Source organism: Chiloscyllium plagiosum, unplaced genomic scaffold (assembly GCF_037043375.1).
Source record: "Chiloscyllium plagiosum isolate Xiang-an unplaced genomic scaffold, Cpla_swu_hap1 HiC_scaffold_24, whole genome shotgun sequence".
In the NCBI taxonomy this organism is placed as follows: Eukaryota; Metazoa; Chordata; class Chondrichthyes; order Orectolobiformes; family Hemiscylliidae; genus Chiloscyllium; species Chiloscyllium plagiosum.
The window spans coordinates 66,224,527-66,238,900 of NW_028270162.1; the positions used below are offsets into that span (position 1 = coordinate 66,224,527).

General features: G+C 44.3%; 1 long non-coding RNA gene across 1 annotated transcript; it reads left to right on the top strand.

Annotated features, from left to right (window-relative positions):
* Positions 1-237: 237 nt before the first annotated feature.
* Positions 238-6,638, top strand: LOC148145777 (uncharacterized). Its single transcript, XR_015761316.1, has 3 exons — positions 238-324; positions 6,216-6,300; positions 6,383-6,638. It is a non-coding gene; the product is annotated as an uncharacterized LOC148145777 (long non-coding RNA).
* Positions 6,639-14,374: the final 7,736 nt, after the last annotated feature.

Genomic DNA, 14,374 nt, shown 5'->3' on the forward strand with positions numbered 1-14,374 from the left:
TCCTGTCTCTGTCAGCGTTTCTCACTCTTGCAGCTCCTCCAGATTCTGAGCCAACAGAACTCTCCACTCCAGAGAGATGAGGCAGCACAGGCCAGGATTGGAGACTGGGATCTTCCAGATCTCTGTGGGGTTCAGTGCCATTCTACATGTATAACCTTCACAGCATCAGTCTAATTTCCCATTCTGCCTATTTCTGTGTTTTCTACAGGTACTCAGGGAGTTCCTGACTCAGGGACTTGCCAACTGCTGGTTGGGAAGATGGTTGGTCAGCCAGAGAGACAAAAGTCAGAGAGGTCAGAAGCCTTCAATAAATCCTGCCGCCAGGTAAGTTCATTCACAGTGCACAGAGCAGAGAGCAATGAGAAGGCTCCAAACATCAGCTAACAAGACATGACATAGACATAGTGCTGGAGGGGGAGCATAGTTCAGACACACCCCAAGCTCAGGCACCTCCTTTACTTTAAGGTTTGTTTGTACTGAGACAGCATCGGGAATTTCCAGTTTCAATCCAGGCGTGTGCTGATTTGGTGAGCAACGGGACAATAGAGGGGAAAGCAGGTCTCCCACGAGAGGGTGGTAATGCTTCCTGGGATCTTTCTGTTTCCTATTCCCTCTCCAATACTATATCTGTGGCTTGTCTTGTGGACTGGTGTCTTCAATCATTCTAACTTCTATAACAGTTGCTATATCTGTCATCTCCTCCCCTCTCACCAATCACTTCACATATTTGAAAACCTCCAGTCCAGGCGACCATCCATATCGCTGTAACTTGCTTCAGTCTCGAAACATGCCTTTTCTCGATAGTCTCCTTCTCCAACAACTGGAGACATAGGGTCTGTTTCTGTGCTGCATGACTCTTCGGCTGAGGTTTCCTAAATGGAATGAGTCGGAATTGCCTGTGTTTGGCTCATATCCCTTCAAATCTTCTCCTCTCCACGTACCTGCCCGAGTGTCTTTTCCATGTTGTAATTGTACTTGTATTTACCATTTCCTTTGGCAGTCCATTCCATCTATGCACCATCCCCTGTGGAAAATATTGCCCCTCAGCTCCCTCTTTAAATCCTTGCTCTCTCACCTCACGTTTATACCCTCGAGTTTTGGACTCACCTACCCTTGGCTGTTCACCTTATGTCGTCCCTTCAAACCTTTCCTATTCCTATTCTAATCCAAATGTCTTTTAAACATTGTAATTGTCCCCATGTTCACCCCTTCCTTGGGAAGTTCATTCCACACACAATACACCGTCTGTGTAACAATGTGTCCCTCATGTCTTTTTTTTAAATGTCTCTCCTCTTACACTTAGAAATGTAGCTCCTAGTCTTGAAACTCCCCTGTCCATGGGAAAAGACAACTCCCATTAACTCTATCTATTCCCCTCATTATTTTATAAACTTCTTTGAGGTCAACTGTCAACATTCGGGTTTCAATGAAAAAATGAGCTGAAAATGTGTTGCTGGCAAAGCACAGCAGCGCAGGCAGCATCCAAAGAACAGGAGAATCGACTCTTCGGGCATGAGCCCTTCTTCAGGAATGAGCCCTTCCTGAAGAAGGGCTCATGCCCGAAACGTCGATTCTCCTGCTCCTTGGATGCTGCCTGACCTGCTGCACTTTTCCAGCAACACATTTTCAGCTCTGATCTCCAGCATCTGCAGTCCTTACTTTCTCATTCAATGAAAAAATACCAACCTATCCAGCCTTTCTTTATAACTGAAGCCTTCCATACCCAGCCACATCCCAGTAAATCTCATCTGAACCCTCTCCAGCTTAAAAATATCCTTCCGATAACTGGGCAACCAGAACTGGACACAATATTCCAGAAGAGGACTCACGTATGGCCTGTATAATCTCAATGCGACTTCCCAACTCCTATATCCAAAAGACTGAGTAATGAAAGCAAGTGTGGCAAGCCCCATTTTTTTAACCATCCTGTCTCTCCATGTTGCAAACTTCAAAGAATTATGTACCTGAACCCTGAGGTCCCTCTGTTCTACAACACTACTGAAGGTCCTACCATTAATTGTATAAGCCCTGCCCGTGTTTGTTGTACCAACTGCATTACCTCGCATTTATTCAGATTGAACTTTATCTACAGTTTTTCAGCTGTTCACGCATTTCATCAGGATCCCCTTGTAATCTCAGAAAACCTTCTTCACTGTCCACAATGCCACACCCTCCAGTCTACCTGCCTATCACACATAGCTCTCTATGGTAGAAATATCTCTACGAGGGGCCCTACAATTTCTTCACCAGCTTCCCACAATGTCCTGAGATACATTTCATCAGGTCCTGGGGATTTGTCTACCTTTGTGTTTTAAAACCTCCAGCACCTCCTTTCCTATAATGTGGACTCATTTCAAGACATTGAGTCATAGAGATGTACAGCATGGAAACAGGCCCTTCGGACCAACTCCTGCATGACGTATCTCGTCACATCTGCTAGAATTTTGCCAATATCCCTCTGAACCCCCCCTCCCCCTATTCATATACCGATCCACATGCCTTTTAAATGTGTTTCTATCAGCCTTCACTATTTGCTCTGGCAGCCTATTCCATACACTCTGCGGGAGCCAGTTGTCCTTTAGATCCCTTTAAAAAGTTTCCCTCGCACTTTAAATCTATGCCCTGTCGGTTTGGAATCCCCCACCCTTGGGAAAAGATCTTGTCTTTTGGCCCTATCAATGACCATCATGATTTTAGACACCTTCAGCAGGTAACTCCTCAGCTTCCCATGTTCAAGTGAAAACAGCCCCAGCCTATTCAGCTTTTCCCTGTAGCAGAAACCCTCCAAGCCTGGCAACATTCTTGGTCATTTCTTCTGAACTCTTTCATGTTCCACAACATCCTTCCGATGGCATTGAGACCAGATTTCACAGTGTTCCAATAATAGTCAGGACAAACACTGTTTAGTTCCCTGAGTGTCCCAGGCCTTATCCACAGTAAGTTAAAAGTGAAATATTTGTTTTGGATCTTGTAGTTTCACACATCGTTGGCTTCATTGATCATTAAGGATACCGGTTTTGTCCCTTGCTCTTCTTTTTCCCTTAACATACTTGTAGAATCTCTTTGGATTCTCCTTAACTTTCTTTGCCAAAGCGATCTCGTGTCCCTTTTTTGCATTCTTGATTTCCTTCCTAAGTGTTTTTCTACAGCCCCGATGCTCCTGAAGGGATTCACTTGAGTCAGCCAGTTATATCTGACATGTGCCCCCTTTTCTTTCTTGACCAGAGCCTCGAGACTTAACCAGTGTTTCCTAATTCAGTCAGCATTAAGCTGCACACTAACAGGAACATGCTGGCACTGAACCCTCCTTTTATCTCGGTTTTAAAATATTCCTACTTGCCAGACTTCCCTTTACCTGCAAATAGCCTCCCTTATATCTACTTTAAAAATTCCTGTCTAATACTATCTTGCTCCCTTGAATAACTTGAACTTGTGGACCAGGCCTGTCCTTTTCTCTCGCTATTTTCAATCTAATACAATTGTGGTGTCTTTCCAAAGTGTTCCCCCACTAACACCTCAGTCCCGTTCCTTACCTTGTTTCCCAAGGGGAGGTCAGGTTTAGCCCCATTCTCCAGTTGGGCCATTTACATAATGACTGGGAGTTTTCGGAACACACTTAACAAATTCCTTCCATCCAAGTGCTTAACACAGTAGCAATCTCAGTCAAGGTTTGGAAAGGTTAAGATCCCCTACCGTTACAACCCTATTATTCTAACAAGTATCTGAGATCTCCTGACATATTTGCTCCTTCATCTCTCATTGCCTATCGCTGTAGTACGACTGTAGAAAACTGATGACCAATTTTTATTTCTCAGTTCCACAAATATCGCGTAACTGGGCGATCCTGCAGGTACTACTGGGATGTTTCCCCCAATCAAAACCACCAGCTCTCCTCCTGTTTTGCCTCCTGTTCTATCCTTCCTGTAGCATCTGTCCCCTGGAACATTGAGCTGCTGGTCCTGTTGCTCCCTCAGCTGTGTCTCTGTAATACCTACAACATCCCAGTCCCATGTTCCCATCCATGCTCTGGGTTCATCTGCCTTATCTGTCTGGCCCTTTGCATTGAAATAAATGCAATTTAATCCACCAGTTTTCCCTCATTGTCTGCTATGTTCTTGCCTGCCTTGTCTATTTATATTGCTCTCTTGAACATTTGTACCAGCCTCAACTTTCTTTCTGGCCTTATGATTGTTTGGGTCCCACACCCCTGCCAGATGAGTTTAAATCATCTCGAGCAGATCCAGCAACTCTCACCACCAGGATATGGGTCCCCCTCCTGTTCCCAATTCAGGTGCCTTTCCCACCCTGTCTACCTGTGCTGACACCTTCAGACATCCAGGGACTTGTCCACCAAGGTCCCTGTGTTCCTCAGTACTCCAGGAGGACCTACTATTCGTGATGTATATTGTTCATTTATTAAACTTCCCACAGTGCATTACCTCACAGTGATCAGAAGTAAACTCCATCTGCCATTACTCTGCTCAGTTTATCATCTGATCGATATCAGACTGCAACCTGAGACCATCCCCCTCACTGTGGGCAATGCCCTCACCTTTCATGTCATCTGTAAGCCTACTTCTGCTTTCATATCCAAGTTATTAATGTACATAATAACCAGCAATGGTTCCAGCACAGATCCCTGTGGTACATCCGCTGGACAAAGGCTTTCAATCACAAAAGCAACCCTCCACCAATTGTGAATCCAATTTACAAACTTGCCTTGGATCCCATGGGCTCTTCCCTTTTGGACCAGACTTCCATATGGGACCTTGTCAAAGACCTTAATAAACTCCATGTAAACCACATCATCTGCTCTGCCCTCATGAATATCAGAGGACAGTCCTCTATGAAATCCATACAGACAATCCATAATGTATTCCTGTCCTTTCGAATGTTGATTCATCGTGTTCCTCAGAATTGTTTCCAATAATTTCCCTCCCAATGCTGTCAGTACTATCTGCTCTGTAATTTCCTGCCCTATCCCTGCTGCCCTTCTGGAACAAAGGAACCACATTAGGGATCCTCCAGTCATTCGGCACTTCACCTGTGGCCAGCAAAGTATCAACTATATCCACCAGGGCCCCAGCAATCTGCTTCCTTACCTCCCATAGCAGCCTGGGACATATTTTATCGTTACTGGGAATTTCTCCACCTTTTTGCCTGTGAAAACATTTAATGCCTCCTCCTCATTAATCTTAATGTGTTCCAGAACCTCACCACCCCCGGCTACAATGTATTTCTCCTGTGTGAATACAGATGGGATGTACTCATTGAAGACCTCGCCACCTTCCTTTGGCTCCATGCACAGATTGTCCCTTTGGTTTCCAACAGGCCCCACTGCTTAGTGAGGAATCCTCTTACTCTAACTATACTTACTAAATGCTTTGTGACTTTTCCTTAACATTATCTGCTAAGGATATTTTGTGATTATTGTTTGCCTGTTCATTTTTAAGCAACCCTTCCCGCCCCCCCCCCCCCCCCCCCCCCCCACTCTCTTTACTTTAGAAGCTCCTCGGCTGTTTCTTTATTGCACTGTATTTTCTTTATTAAACTCACAATATCGCTTGATCAGTATTCGCTAGATGTGCTGTCTGAGGCATTCACTCCTCGCAAAACACATTGGCTCTGAATTCTCACTGCATCACATTAAATATCTCCCGTGTTCCAAATAGAGACTCCAACAAGTGTAGTTCCTTGCAGTCGAGGCTTGCCAGTCGAATGATAATGATAACATCGAGTGACAGTGATGAATAGCCTCCCAAAGTTTAGATACTTAGCTTCTGCATTATCCTTATCTCCTTCCATAATGTCTGTGAAGCTAACAGTTATGGTCTCTGCTCAAAAAAGCTCCATAAATCCTTGTCACTATCATCCTATCCAGAACCCTACAGCCCCACCCTTCTCTAACATTCTTCAGTCCTTACCAACCTCCCCATCTGTGCACCTTCCTCCAGCCTCTACAGCACATGATATCACTGTAACCTTCTCCAGTCCCCACAGCACTCATGCATTCACCTATTTACAATGGTGGGTTTTGAACATGGGCTGAGTTCCTGGATAAATAGCGCAGCGATAATACCACCAGGCCATCACTTTGCCTTCTTACAGGTTTCCCATCCCTATACTCTGCTGATATCACTCAGTATCTCTCCACATGGTATCCCTCACTGTGTGGGTCTAATTGCTGCCTCTGTCAGTGTCTCTTGCTCTTGCAGCTACACCAGATCCTGAGGTAACAGAATTGTCCACTCCAGAGAGAAGAGGCCGCATAGGCCAGGGATGGAGACTGGGATTTTCCAGGTCAATATGACAATTATTACCATTCTCCATCTGTTTCCATCACCCTAATTTCAGAGTCTGTCTATTTCTCTGTCTCCTGTAGGTATTTAGGAAGTTCCTGACTCAGTAGACTTCCCAACTGCTGGGTGTCTCACCCATCACCTCATTGAAGATGGTTGGTCAGCCAGAGAGGCAAAAGGAAGGGAGATCAGGAGCCTTCAATAAATCCTGCAGTGAGGTGAGATCACTCACAGTGCACAGAGCAGAGAGCAATGAGAGGGCTCCAAAGATTGGCTAAGAAGACATGACAGAGATACAGTGCTGGAGGGGGAGTACAGTACAGACACACCTTAGGCTTAATCACCACCCCACTGTAAGTTTTGTTGTACTGAGACAGTGTCGGGAATGTCACAGTTATCAATCCAGACCTGTGCAGTCTTTGTGAGCACCCGGGCAACAGAGGGGAAAGCAGGCCTCCCAAGAGAGGGTGGGAATGCTGCCTGGGATTTTTCTGTTGTGTATTTCCCCCCAACACTGTAACTATCGCATTTCTTGTGGACCAGTGTCTTCAATAAGTTTTAACTCCTATAACAACTCTTAGCTCTGTCGTCTCCTCCCCTGTCTACAGTCCCTTCCCATAATTGAAACGTACTGCATTCCAGACTACCATCCCTATCTCTGTAACTTGCTTCAGTCTCAACAACATGCCTTGTCTAGATTGTCTCCTCCTCCAATAACTGGAGACATAGAGTCAGGCAGTATGGAATCAGACCCTTCAGCCCAACCTGTCTATGCTAACCAGGTTTCGGAAACTGAACGAGTCAGGTTTGACTACGTTTGGCCCATGTCTCTTCAAACCGTCTACTCTCTATGTACCTGCCCAAGTGTCTTTTCCATGTTGTAATTGTACTTGTTTCTACCATTCCCTCTGGCAGTCTGTTCTGTCTCTGCACCTTCCTCTGTGGATCATGTTGTCCCTCCACTCCCTCTTTAAATCTTTGCTCTGCCACCTCCTGCTTATACCCTCCAGTTTTGGGCTCACCTACCCTTGGCTATTCACATTCCTTGTGGTCTGCATGGTTTTACAAACCTTTTATAAGGTCACCCGTTGCCTCCTATGTCCAAGACAAATATTGAGGGCAATATTACAAATGGCTCCAATTCATTCACTCGGTCCTTTGTCCAATGTATGGAACAAAGCGCTGGCCAATGACAGCAAGTGTGCCAAAAAAGAGTGCTTTCCCCTCCATGTCCACCTGTGATGTCACTTCCCAGGAACAATGTAACTGCAGCCCTTGGTCTCTCTCTGTCCGACAACACTGCCCAGGGCCCTACCCTGGTTTGCCGAAACAAAATCCAACACCTGAATTCAACTCCATCTTTCATTCCTTAGCCCATTGGCCCTGTTGATCACGATCCCCTTTGATAACTGTATTTACTGCACAGGAGACCACAAATTTTGGTATCCACAAACATAACAACAGTGACTCCTATATTTTCACCCAAATCATCTATGTAGTTGATGAACAACAGTGGCCCCAGCACCAATCCTTACAGCACACTGCAGGTCAGAGGCTTCCAGTCTGAACAACAACCCTCTGCCTCCTCCGATCAAACCCATTGAATATCCAGTTGGCTAGCTCTTGCTGATCCCATGTGATCTAACCTTACTAACCAGTGTACCCTGCTCAACCCTGTCAAAGGCCTTGCTGAAGTCAGAAACAATGTCTATTGCTCTGCCTTCATATATCTATTTTGGTCACATATTCAACAAAATCAGTCAAGTTTGTGAGACATGTTTTCCCACGCACAAAGCCACTCTAACTGTCTGTAATCAATCCTTGTCTTTCCAAATGCATGTAAATCCTACGTCTCAGAATGATCTCCAACACCTTACCAATCCTTGATTTCTGTCTGCTCAGTCTGCAGTTCCTTGGCTTCCCCTTGCAGTCTTTCTTAAATAAGGCCACAGCATTATTTTCATCATCATGTCGTCATACAGCACGGAATTTAGCTTTTCGGTTGATGCCGACCATAATCTTAAACTAACCTTGTCCCTCCTGCCTGTTCCTGGATCACATCCCTTCAAACCTTTCCTATTCCTGTACTAATATTTTAAGCATTGTAATTGTACACACATTCACCCCTTCCTTGGAAATTTCATTTCACACACAAAACACACTCTGTAACAGTTTGCTCCTCATGTTTTCTGATTTTAAATCTCTCCCTTCTAACCTTAAGAAATGTAGCCCCTAGTCCTAAAATGACCTGCTATTTGGACAAGACAGGTCACATTAACTCTATCTATACCCCTTCTTATTTTGTAGACTTCTATACGGTCACCTCTCAGCCTCCAGGCTCAAGTGAAAAATGTCCTAGACTGTACAACCTTCCTTTATAACTGAAACCTTCTATACCCATCACCATCCCGGTAAATGTGATCTGAACCCTCTCCAGCTTAATATCCTTCCTATAACTGGGCAGAGTATTCCAGAACAGGCCTTACCAATGTCCTGTACAGTCCACACATGACTTCCCAAACTCCTAAACTCGAATGACTTAGCAATGAAGTCAAGTACCATTTATAACCATCCTGTCTCTCCTTGTGGCAAACTTCAAAGAACTACGTACCTGAACCCCAAGGCGTACAACACAACTGAAGACCCTACCATTAATTGTGAAAGCTCGACCCTTGTTTGTTGTAACCTAAATGCATTACCTCGCATTGACCCGAATTGAACTCCATCTGCAGTTTTTCAGCCATTCACGCATTTCATCAAGATCCCTTTGTAATCTCAGAAAACCTCCATCACTGCCCAGAATGCCACAAATATCACTGCTCAGGCCCCTACAATTTCTTCCCCAGCTTCCCACAATGTTCTGAGATACACTTGATCAGGTCCTGGGGATTTATCTACCTCTATGTTTTAAAACTTCCAACACCGCCTCTTCTATAATGTGGACTCATTTCAAGACATGGAGTCATCGAGATGTACAACACGGAAACTCACCCTTTGGTCCAACTCCACCATGACGTTTTTCATCCCATTTGCCAGAACTTTGCCAAAATCCCTCTAAAATCCTTCTATTGATATACACATCCAGATGCCTGCTAAATATATTTCTGTCAGCCTCCACTATTTCTTCTGGCAGCTTATATCATACATATACCAATCTCTGCAGGAACCAGCTGTCCCTTTGGTCCCTTCTAAATCTTTTCCTCTCACCTTAAAGCTATGTCTTGTAGGTTTGGACTCAACCCCACCCCCTCACCACCGGAGAAAAGTCCCTTATCTATTGACCTCATCTATCCATGCTCATCATGATTTTACAAAACCTTTATAAGATAACTCCTCAGCGTCCCATGTTAAAGTGAAAATAATCCCAGTCTATTCAGCTTTTCTCTGTAGCGCAAACCTGCCAATCCTGGCAACATCCTTATTCATTTCTTCTGAACCTTTTCAAGTTCCACAACATCCTTCCGATGGCATTGAGACCAGAATTGCACACAATATTCCAATAGTGGTCTGGCCAAACAATGTTTAGTTCCCTGAGCGCCCCAGACCTTATCCACAGTAAGCTCCAAAGTGAAATATTTGTTTGGGATCTTATGGTTTCACACATCGTTGGATTTGTTGATCATAAAGAATACTGGTTTTGTCCCTAGCTCTTCTTTTGCTCTTAATACACTTGTAGAATATCTTTTGATTCTCCTTAACTTTATCTGTCAAAGTTATTTCATGTCCCCTTTCTGCATTCTTGATTTCTATCCAAGGAGTATTCCTACAGCCCCTATGCTCCTCAGGGATTCCCTTGATCCAGCTGGCTATACCTGACATGTGCCCCCCTTTTCTTTGACCAGAGTCTCAGTAGACCGCCAGTGTTCCGAAAGCTGCCAGCATTGAGCTGCACACTAACAGGAACATGCTGGTGCTGAACGGTCCTTTTATCTCACATTTAAAATATTCCCAATTGCCAGAATTCCCTTTACCTGCAAATAGACTCTCTAATCAACTTTTTAAAAAGGTTCATGTCTAATACTATCGAGATTTGTCTTGCCACATTTTATAACTTTAACTTTTGGACCAGGCCTGTCTTTCAGCAAAGCTATTTTCAAACTAATAGAATTGCGGTCACTTTGCCAAAGTGCTCCCTCACTAACACCTCAGTCCTATTCCCTACCTTGTTTCCCAGTTGGGCCATTTACATATTGACTGAGACCTTGTCAAATGCCTTACCGAACACCATGATAACCACATCATCTGCACTGCTCACAAAAATATTTTTAGATAACTTTTCAAAAAAACTCAATTGAATTCATCAGACAGGGTTTTCCTTTACAAAATCTGTCCTGAATCTTTTCCTTCCTTTTCAATGTTGATACATCTTTTCCTTCCTTTTCAATGTTGTCCCTCAGAATTGTTCCCAATTTTTACCTAATATCCCTGTGGCCAGCAAAGTATTAAATAGATCCACCAGGGCCCCAGCAATCTCCTCTCTTACCTCCCACTGCAGCCTGCAATACATTTCATTGGGCACTGGGGATTTCTCGCCCTTTATGCCTGTGAAAGCATTTAATACCTCCTTATTAATCTTAACATGTTCTCGAGTCTCACATCCCGACTGAATTCCCTGGCTACAGTATCTTTCTCCTGTGTGAATACAGATGGGAAGCATACATTGAAGACCTCAGCTACTTCCTCTGGCTCCATGCGCAGATCGTCCCTTTGGTTTCCAACAGGCCGCACTCTTTAGCTGGGAATCTTCTTACTCTGACTCTCGTCATAAAATATCTTGTAGCTTTTCCTTACTAGTGTCTGCCAAGGAGGTTTCATGGCCATTGAGTGCCCCTCATTTTTAAGGACCCCCTTGCACTCTCTATAGTTGTTGAAGGGCTTCACCTGGTTTTATTGCACTGTATTTTCTTTACCAAACTCACAATATCACTTGATTAGTATTCGCTGAACTTGGTGCCTTTGTCATTCACTGTTCATGGTACACGCTGGCCCTGAATTCTCACTGTATCTCTTGAAAATACTCCCTTTTTCCAATTGTAGGCTCGACTGCAAATAGTTCCTCCGAGTCTATATTTTTCAAATCCTGTCAAATGCTAGTAATAATGATCAGTGATAGTGATAATGAAATGATAAGTGGCATTCCCCAAATTTAGACACACAACTTCTGCATGATCCTCAGCTCTTTCCATCATGACTTCAAAACGTATAGAATTATGGTCATTATCCCCAAACACTACCTTATCCTTATCTCTGTCAAAATGTCCAGTACCTGCAGCCCATCCTGTCTCTTTAATATCCTCCAGCCCTTACCAATCGCCCCATCTGTGTACCTTCCTCAAGCCTTTCCATCATATGATATCACTGCAAACTTCTCCAATCCCCACAGCACTCCTCCATCCTATCCTACAGCACCTCACTCCCATGAACCTTCTACCATCCCTATAAACCTCCTTATCTGTATAAACCCCTCCAGATCCCACAGTCTTTCCTGCCCATCCTCCCTTTGTGTAAATTGTGAAGCCACGTGACCGTTCCCCAGATCTGTAACCTCGGGCAATCTCTGCAATTTTATCTATCTCTGTGACCTCCTCCCATCACTACTAGCCTTCTTAACTCTGTAACCTCCTGCAGTCACTAAAATCATCCGTGAATGTGTACCATCCTATTGATGACTGTCACCTCTTCCATTCCGAACAACTCTCTCTGCCGGTAACCGTGGCCAGTCTGAAGAGTCCTTGCTAACTCTGCAACCCTCAGTACTGATAACTTCATCCAGTCTCGATAACCGAGAAGAGAGGAATGAGAAGACTCCAAACCTCTGTTAACAAGGCATGACATCGATACAGATCTGGAGGGGGAATACAGTACAGGCCCACCCCACACACAATCCCCACCCCTACTTTAAGTTCTGTTGTACTAAAACTTCCTACACTCCAACACTGCACCTATGGCATGTCTTGTGGACCGGTGTCTTCAATAATTTTTAACTCCGATAACAGTTCATATCTCTGTAACCTCCTCCTATCCCAACAGTCACTCCACGTATTTGAAACGTACTGCATTCCAGATTATTATCCCTATCGCTGTAACTTGCTTCAGTGTCTACAACATGCCTTATCTCGGTTGTCTCCAGTTATTGGAGGAGGAGACTGAGTCATGCAGCACGAAAATAGTTCCATTGATCCAACTAGTCCATGTTGACCAGAGTCCCTGACTGGGTCGCGTTTCCCTGCATTTGACCCAAATCCCTTCAAACCTTCTCCTCTCCATGTTTCTGCCCAAATCTTTTTTACATGTTGTTATTGTACTTTTCTCTATCACCTGCACCATCCTCTGTGTGCAAAATGTTCTCCTCCAATCCCTTTTAAGTCTTTCCCCTCTCACCTTATGTTTATTCCCTCTAGAACATAGAACATGGCGGCACAGTACCGGCCCTTCGGCTCGATGTTGTGCCAACCTATGGAACCAATGTGAAGCCCAAGTAGCCAACACTATTCCATTCTCGTCCATGTGACTATCCAATGACCGTTTAAATGCCCTTAAGGTTAGCAGATCGACTCCGGTTGCAGGCAGTTTGTTCCATGCCCCTACTACTCTGAGTAAAGAAACTATCTCTGACATCTGTCATATATCTTTCACCCCTCAATTTAAAGCTATCCCCCCTCAGATCACCATCTGAGGAAAAAGGCTCTCACTGCCCAATCCATTTCACTTTGTGATTATCTTAATGTCTCAAATAATTCATCTCAAATGTCTTCTCTCGAATAAAAACAGCTTCAAGTTCCTCATATCACATTCCCTCCATACCAGGTAACATCCTTGTAAATCTCCACTGAACCCTTTCCAAATCTTACACATCGTTCCTCTAATGAGGTGACCTATCTGCTCTGTAATTTCCTGATGAAGGGCTTTTGCCCGAAACGTCGATTTTTCCTGTCCTCGGATGCTGCCTGAATTGCTGTGCTCTTCTAGCACCACTGATCCAGAATCTGGTTTCCAGCATCTGCAATCATTGTTTTTACCGCTGTAATTTCCTGGCCTATCCCTGCTGCCCTTCTTGAACAAAGGAACCACATTTGCTATCCTCCAGTCATTCGGCATTTAATCAGTGGTCGGCAATGTATTAAATATATCCATCAGGGCCCCAACATTCTCCTCCCTTACCTCCAAAAGCAGATTGGGATACATTTCATTCAGAGGGAAGAGAGACCTGGAGCCTTCAAGAAATCCTGCAGCGAGATAGGACCACTCACAGTGAACAGAGCAGAGAGCATTTCAGCGATCGATCTTTGACATAGATACAGAGTTGAAGGGTGAACACAGAGTGTGATGGTCCCAGGCTCAATCCCCACTCTCTTGTTTACTTTCATCTCTGCTGTATTGAGCCTTCCTATGTCAATATAGGAAGTTAACAGTTATCAATCCAGGCCTGTGCTGTCTTAGGGAGGATCAGTACAACAGAGGGGAAAGCAGGCCTCCCCCAAGGAGATGGTTTTGAATCCTGGGATCTTTCTGTTCTATATTTCCCCCTATCACGCTGACTTTTGTCATGGGATGGAGTCATTCAGCAAGGAAACATACCTTTCGGTCCAACTCATCTGTGCCAGGGCCTTGAATGCTTGTAATTCCCAGAAAAATTCTTATTTCTGTAACCTTAACCCCGCCCACAATCCTACTATTAATTTGATCCCTACTCCAATACTGATGATTCTTCCTATTTGTAAATTGCTCCAGTCTTGATAACATGCCAAATCTCAATAATCTCATCCTGCACTCAGTACAATAATCACTATTTCTGTAGTTTTTCACAATAACTACAGTCCACCCTGTCACTATAAAATCCTTTTCAGTCCCTTTTCCAGTCGCAACAACACTCCACATCTCTGTTTGCTCCTCCGAGCACCTCTAACGCTCTCACTTTGTGTGGCCAGTACTGTGTGTGAATAACCCTTGGCATGTGGATGGACAATATGGTATGTGAATAATCCTGTGGCCAGAGGATGGTCAGTACTGTGTGAGAATAATCCTGTGGTCTGCGGTTGGTCAATTCTGTGTGTGTATAATCCTGTGGCCTAAGG